A 7,076-nucleotide genomic window follows, 5' to 3' on the forward strand; every position below is an offset into this window, starting at 1 on the left:
CTCGGTGCGTAAATCCGCTATCGCGCACGACCACCAGTACACCGCCTTCCTCGGGAAGACCCTGGCCCGGGGCATGGCTACGTCGCAAATCGACGTCATTGCGCCCCGGAACCAATGGGTCTCCCCATTCCCGTCGACTGGCCCGGCCGTTGTTGCTGGCCAGGCCACGACGTGGGCTGCCGCCATCAGAGCGTCCTGGTCGAGGCGCTTCAGCGCCCACCGCGGTTGAGGCGAACCCTCATTGGCGGGTCGACGTCGGGATGTCGGTGGTGGGGCGGCGGAGAGGCCGAGAACTATGTATCTGTGGTCAGACAGCGTCTCGACCTCTTCCGCCACCCTCCGCCCCGTAATACGGCGCGCGGCCGAGGGCATTGCCCACGAAAGGTCAACGATGGACCCCCCGTTATGCCGTACGCACGTATGGACCGAGCCCGTGTTCAGGAGGCGGAGCTCCAGTCCCGCCGCCCAATCCAGCACCTCCCGGCCCCTCGAGTCAGTCCCGGGGGAACCCCAAGCCGTGGACTTGGCATTGAAGTCCCCCAGGACCAGCACCGGACGGGGATGGCAGCGGGAGACGCATCCCCCTACCCCGTCCAGATACTGCTCAAACTCCTCGAGGGACCACCTCGGAGGTGCGTATATCGCCACAACCGCGGTGCCGCCCCAATCGACGGCCACGTATCCCAGGCCGCGCTCGATAAGCGAGCACGGCGGGGACCCCGGCCTCCCAGCCCAAATAATCGCGGCAGATCCAATCGAGTCCCCCATCCAGTGTGGATGTTTGGGGACCCTGTGCGGCTCCGCCACGACTGCCAACCCGGCACCCCGCTCGGCCAGGCATTGAAACAGGAGATCCTGCGCTCCGGCCGAGCAGTTGAGGTTTGCTTGTATTATCGGGCCCGGGGGCCCCATTACACAGCGGTGTCCATCGCCGTCACGGCCGCAGATGCGGTGGCGTCTGGGACTTTAATGGCCCCATCCGCCCCTGCGGGCGCGGCGGTAGCATCAGGCGATGCTGCCTTTCCGTTGCTGGCCACGGTGGTCGCTGCCTTGACCATCGTGGTTTTCCTCCCTTTATTATTTGTCCTGGCAGACGGCATTTGGCCGCCTCCCTTGCCTCGTCTCGCACTGGTAGGACATGCCCGGCTGGCAAGGCGGTGACCAGACGGCTTGCCCGCGCCCGCGCAAAGCGGACAATTGGGCGTGGCCGTACAGGCTGCCACCTTATGGTCCCGACTGCCGCATCTATAACAGCAGTCGGACCTATCCTCGGCAGAAGTGCACCGCTGACTGGTGTGACCAACACCAAGGCAACGGTAACACTGCAGAGGCCGGGCACTCAGGGCCTCCACGGCTGCCTGTGTCCAGCCGACGGTTATCCGGCCCGCGACAGCAACCTTGCGAGCGGCCGCGGCAGGACATCGGACCCAGAGGGTGCCCAATCCCGAGGGGGAAGACCGGATTTCGCCGGTATTGATGTCCCTTTCGCTGCACCCGCCCACGCGGGCAACAGCCGCAGCGACTTCCGCCGGCGTGGTCGAATCGACCAGGCCGCGTACCCTAAGGTCGACTTTTTTGACCGGGCGCGCGACCTTTACGCCGGTTCCCGCCAGCGCTTCCGCCACTTTTGTGGCGAGAACGGTGGCCTTGGCGGCCCCATAGGTGCCAGGGACCTCCAAAATTATCCCCCCAGTCATCGCCCTTCGCGGCCTCAGCGAGACGATGCCAATTTCTGCCAAGTCCACCTTGGACCTTGCAGTGGCCATCGCCTGCGCGTAGGTCATCTCCACGCCAGACGGAACCGTTGTGGTAACCGCTGCTGTGCGTGGCGGACGTGGAGGCAGGGGTGTTTTCCTGGCGGCCGCCGGGACCACCCGTCCTTTTTTATTCGTGGCCGCAGTGGCCTTGGCAGCCGCCTTTTTGGCCTTCCGGCCAACCACCTGAGACCACGCCTCCTGGGGTGTAGGCGCGGCGGAGGGTGGCGCCAGTTCTGCTCGCGTGCGTGCGGGCTTCGTCTGAGCCGCTTTAGCCGCCCCAGCTTTCCCACCTTTATTTTCCTTCTTCGCCCTCCGCCCCACCCTGTCCGAAGACTGTGAGGGGACGGGCGGCCCAGGTGCCACCGATCGCAGGGCCGTGTCCGTTCGCGGCGCGAGCTCCCTCCTGAATGACGCCAATTTGGCGTATATCAGGGCGCCTATTTGAGCCAGAAAATCTGCGGGCGCAGCCGCAGGTGGGGGCGAGGACTTTTCTTGCCCGGAGCGATGGCAATCCCGGGCGCCGACGATCGGCGGCGACACTGAGCCCTCTCCTGGGCGCGGCGGCGGAGGCATTGCGGCAGCAACCGTTCTCGCCTCCACCACCTGCCGGAGCCGGGCCACCTCCGCCCGCAGCTCCGTCATTTGCCCCCTGAGGACGGCATTTTCGGCCTCCAGGACACGTGTGGCGTCGGTAGCTGACCTCACTGCCAGCTCGGTCACCCCCACCCTGCCGTTTAAGGAGGCCACCCTCAGGGCGCGGGCCAAGTTGCCCTTCAGCCCCCTTGACACGCCGGAGATCCTGGCCACCTCATCCAGGCTCTCCAATATAGCGGCCGCTACTTGCCCCGTCGGACGGTTGCGGAAATCTTGCGCAATATCCGTCTCGTCCGGTAGCGGGATGCTTGACCGCGACGGTCTCGGCACGGGGGCACCCGGGTCAAAGATTGCCGCCACCTCCCTTGCCTCGGCCTCCAACTGCGAGGCCTCGGCCAGCCTAAGTTTGGCCTCTGCGAGGCCAACATAGTCGCCGGTCGTCGGCGGCCTACGATGAGTGGTGGGAGGTGACAGAGAAATCTGATTCCTCCCCCTCATCGCACTCACCAAGGCCCGCTGCGGTCCTCTTTGTGCCGCGTGTTGCCGAACGCCTCCGCGACACCGGCACTATACATCTTTTGAGGCGCACGATAGGCCCACGCACCTCCCACTCACGCTCGTCCCCCCCCCCCCCCGGTTATTTGTAAAGAAGAATCCATAATTGGTCCCACGAGTGTGGTCGGAAAGAAGGTCACCCCGGGCAGAGCCGCCATACCCGGGGAAAGCTAATACACCCGGGGGTCGCCAGGTACCCCGGGGTTGTCCGCTAAAGATTGGTGCACCCACCAACCATAGCTGGCGCTTGCTCCAGCTACACCCTCATCACCGCGCAACACTGCTTGGGGCTAGGGATTTTTTAGAGAGGTTGTCATCCTCGCGGCCCGGCCGGTTAAGGCAAGACCCCCGTTCCTGTAAAACATGACCACAGGTTTACGGTATGTGTCCGACTTTAGTTGGCCCCTCACCTCAAGCCACTCCGGCATGGTAGAACCTGCCAGGGAATAAATTTCCCGCGGGCACAACCTTGAGGATCATTAGGGCACGAAGCCCCCCCACCACGACAAGGTAGCGGACACGGGGGGGTACTTTGACATGACCTTGATATAACCTTGACATAACCTTGACATGACCTTGACATTGTACGAGCTCAATGCACTGTCCTGCACACATTCCCGTGAATGAAGTGGATTTACAACTAAATGGGTGAGTTTCTTATTGATAATATTCTTCATACTTCTCTAACAAACATATCCCTTACGTCCTTTAACACGATTATTATTTATTAAATTCAGCCCGGTGGTATAAAAACCTGATGGACGAGAGTCTATGAATTCCTGGAAGTCAAATTTTACTGCATTATCGGAATTGAAATTTTTTCCTATCAAGAAGTTGTCCAAATTACGAAAGAAGTGGTAGTCTGTGGGAGCTAGATCTTGTGAATATGGAGGATGATGAAGAAGTTCCAACTCCAATTCCTATAGTTTTGCCACGGTCATTTGCGCAGTGTGTGGTCTGGCGTTATCTTGCAGTAAGATAGGAGTCGATCTGTTGACCAATCTAGGCTGTTTTTTTTTAAAGTTCTAGCATCATTTTGTCTAGTTGCTTAAAATATATTTCTGCTGTGATCGATGAGCCTGGTTTCATGAACTCGTAATGAATTACACCTGCACTAGTCCACCAAACACTGACCATCAACTTCTTCTGATGAATACTACGCTTTGGAGTATGTTTTGGAGATTCGTTCTTGTCTAACCACTGCGCTGAACGCATGCGACTGTCATATTGAATCCATTTCTTATTACAAGTGATTATTCGATTCAAAAATGGATCAGATTTGTGGCGAGAAAGCCACATCAAACAAGCTTCCAAACGCTTTTGTTTCTGGTTTTCGTTGAGTTCATGAGAAACCCACTTATCTAACTTTTTCACTTTCCCGATTTGAGCTAAATGAGTTAATATTGTTTGTTTGCTTACACCGAACTTTAATGATAATTCATAAGCACTTTGAGATGGATCAGACTCAACGGTGACCTTTAGTACGTTATTATTGACCTTTGATTCTGGGCGACCGTGTGGATCATTTGTGAGGTCGAAGTTACCACTCCGAAATTTGGCACACCATCTTGATACTGTTTTCTGAGTAGTTACATTAGAACCAAATACACCATTTATGTTTCGCGCGGTCTGCGATGCCGTAGTTCCACGTAAGAACTCATAGTTCATTACAATACGAATTTCCGACCGATCCATTATCAAAAAAACGACAGTTTTTTAAAAAAGTTAATAATATTTTTTAGAGCTTAGGATAATTTCCTTTTACCGGCAATATGTGTAGCTTCTTAACAAAATAAAAAAAACAACATAGAAAAATATTAAGGCACTGTCAAATACCAAGCTGTCAAAGTTGGCAAAACTGTAAACTACAAGTTTCATTCTTAACTAACAACCTAACACTACTTTGGGTTCCATTGCGTCAATGCCTGGGGCCTTCCTCCTTTTCAGTTTCCGAATGGCAGCATCAATCTTCGCAGTGGTGAAGCAAGTGGTGTTAGCGGTGTTGGGCGGCTCTCGTACATTAGACCGAGGTCACCTGTGCATTGCGTCTCAGTACTCGTCTCATCATCCGGTATAAGGCTACGCAGGAGCAGTGCAGCAGTGTCTTGCCATGTGGTTGTGTGTGTATTATTGTCTGTGAGGCTGTTGCAGGCCTTAGCGGCGTGCACTTTCCTGGTTTGTAGTCTGTACACTACTACCCAGGGGTCTTTGTTATCCTCAGCTGTCACAAACGAGTGCCAGCTCAGGAGTTTTGCTTTTCTAATGTGTGCGTGGTATTTGTTTCTTGTTTGTTTGTATTGTTTTATTAGTTGTTCTAGCTGTGTGTGGTTTCTCGTGTGTTGACACTGCCTCCTGAACCTTCGGACTTTCTTTTTCAGCGTGTCCTGCTTCGTAGTCCACCAGGGAACCGACTTAGCGAAGCAGGTTTTCCTGGGGATTGCCGCGCTACAGGCGCGAGCTATCATGCCCTCGATTACCGTGGCCTGCCGGTTGGCGTCGCTGTCGCACAATGCAGTTGATTCATGAATATGCCGGGACTCAGCAGTGAGTACTTCCCCGAATTTCTCCGAGTTGGCTCGTTTCAGGTTGAATCTGTTTGAGGAGCATCTGGGAGCCCCTGCTGAGGAGTAGTCTATTTTCATAGTAATTAGATTATGGTCGCTCGCGGTTTGGCTATCGCGTATCTGCCATCGATGCACCCTGTTCACCAGCGGACCGGCGACCAGGGATACATCGATGTTAGATTTGCCTCTCATGTTATTAAAGGTCCATAGGCTCGAAGGCCTGTTACCGACGAAGAGGTTGTGGTGTGAGATTAAATCCTCCACCAATTCCCCTCTGTTGTCCTTATCTGCATTGTGCCACAGCGTCGACTTGGCATTCACATCCGCAAGGACAATGACGCTCTTGCCCCGGAGGCTGGACAGTATTTTATACTGTGGACAGATGGTCAATATACCTGGTGATGGGGTCCGAGCACTGGAAATAGGCGCTCACGACATAGAAGTTATGATCCCCTGTCGTAAGCTCTACACAGGTGAAGTGCGTGTTACACAAGGTGATCAATCTTCAGTGCCGTGAACGCCGGGTTGCAGACGGCTAGGGCGCTTTTTATTTTATTTCTAGATGCGTTGCTGGAAAAAGGTTTGTTATCTATGATTAACTGCGCATTCATGCCCATGCTATTCGGGTGTTTCGTGTTTTGGTATATGTGTGGCTCCTGGATTGCTAGGACACTAGCTTCTTCCTCGAAACTATCCATGGCCGTTTTGCAATTGTTTGCATTAATCTGTGCTAGTGTAATGTTGGGGATACGATCCCTGCTGTGTTGCGGAGTATTGCCTCCAGTGGTTACTGCGTTAGTAAACGTTGTGGGCTTACTTACCATAATTGGTCTTTATTTTCTGCACCTCCATTGCGTGACAGTAGGCTGGGCAATCCTTTGATCTTGAGGAGTGGTTATGTGGCCGCTTCATTCTTTTACAGTTGACGCATGAGGGGCTTTTGTCCTTGTTTGAACATTTCGCATGTGCGTGTCCGTCCTCAGCGCAGTGGCCACACGTCTCCATGGTGGCTTTACTGTATTTGGCGATGTGCCCGAACGATTGGCACTTGTAGCACCTGCTTACGGTATTATAGTCTCGCAGGGAGCACGAGTGCCAACCTATGAAAACTCTACCTGCTGCATTTAGATGGTCTCTTACATCCGGCGATACCTTTAACACCCAGTTCTGGCGTATTTCGTCCTGTCACCTGTTTTGAACAAGACCTTGATTTTCTGGGCGAATTCTTCACTGCTGAGGTGCTCGTGGCGCAGGGCGCTGAACACAGGCAGAAAGGCGGGTAGGATACGGCTTGCCGGGTCCTATTCTGCTGATTCCTTAAGTACTAGGCGTTGTAGAGTAGCGACTACACGACCCCGAAGCGCTAGCCGACCAGTGCTGGAGATGCGGTGTCTCCGAACATGGTAGTAGCGTAGCTACGACAGGTCCTACCAGTCGGCCTTCTAAATACTGGTACCTCGGGTGTCGGCGTGCCCACGAGGTCCCGGCCATCTGGCCCGGGATACCTCGGGCCGGCAGTGGGTAGGTCCATCGAGGGGGCAGTGGTAAACGTCTAAAGCTGGCCAGAGGCTCCTTCCCTTCCTTTCCTTACCTCTTCCCTCCCTCC

The 7,076-nt window shown here is 54.9% G+C and overlaps 1 pseudogene; it reads right to left on the reverse strand.

Moving 5' to 3' along the window:
* Nucleotides 1–3,589: 3,589 nt before the first annotated feature.
* LOC143261976 (histone-lysine N-methyltransferase SETMAR pseudogene) lies at nt 3,590–4,601 on the reverse strand (annotated as a pseudogene).
* Between the last annotated feature and the right edge of the window lie 2,475 nt (nt 4,602–7,076).

Source organism: Megalopta genalis, unplaced genomic scaffold (assembly GCF_051020955.1).
Source record: "Megalopta genalis isolate 19385.01 unplaced genomic scaffold, iyMegGena1_principal scaffold0077, whole genome shotgun sequence".
NCBI classification, from domain to species: domain Eukaryota; kingdom Metazoa; phylum Arthropoda; class Insecta; order Hymenoptera; family Halictidae; genus Megalopta; species Megalopta genalis.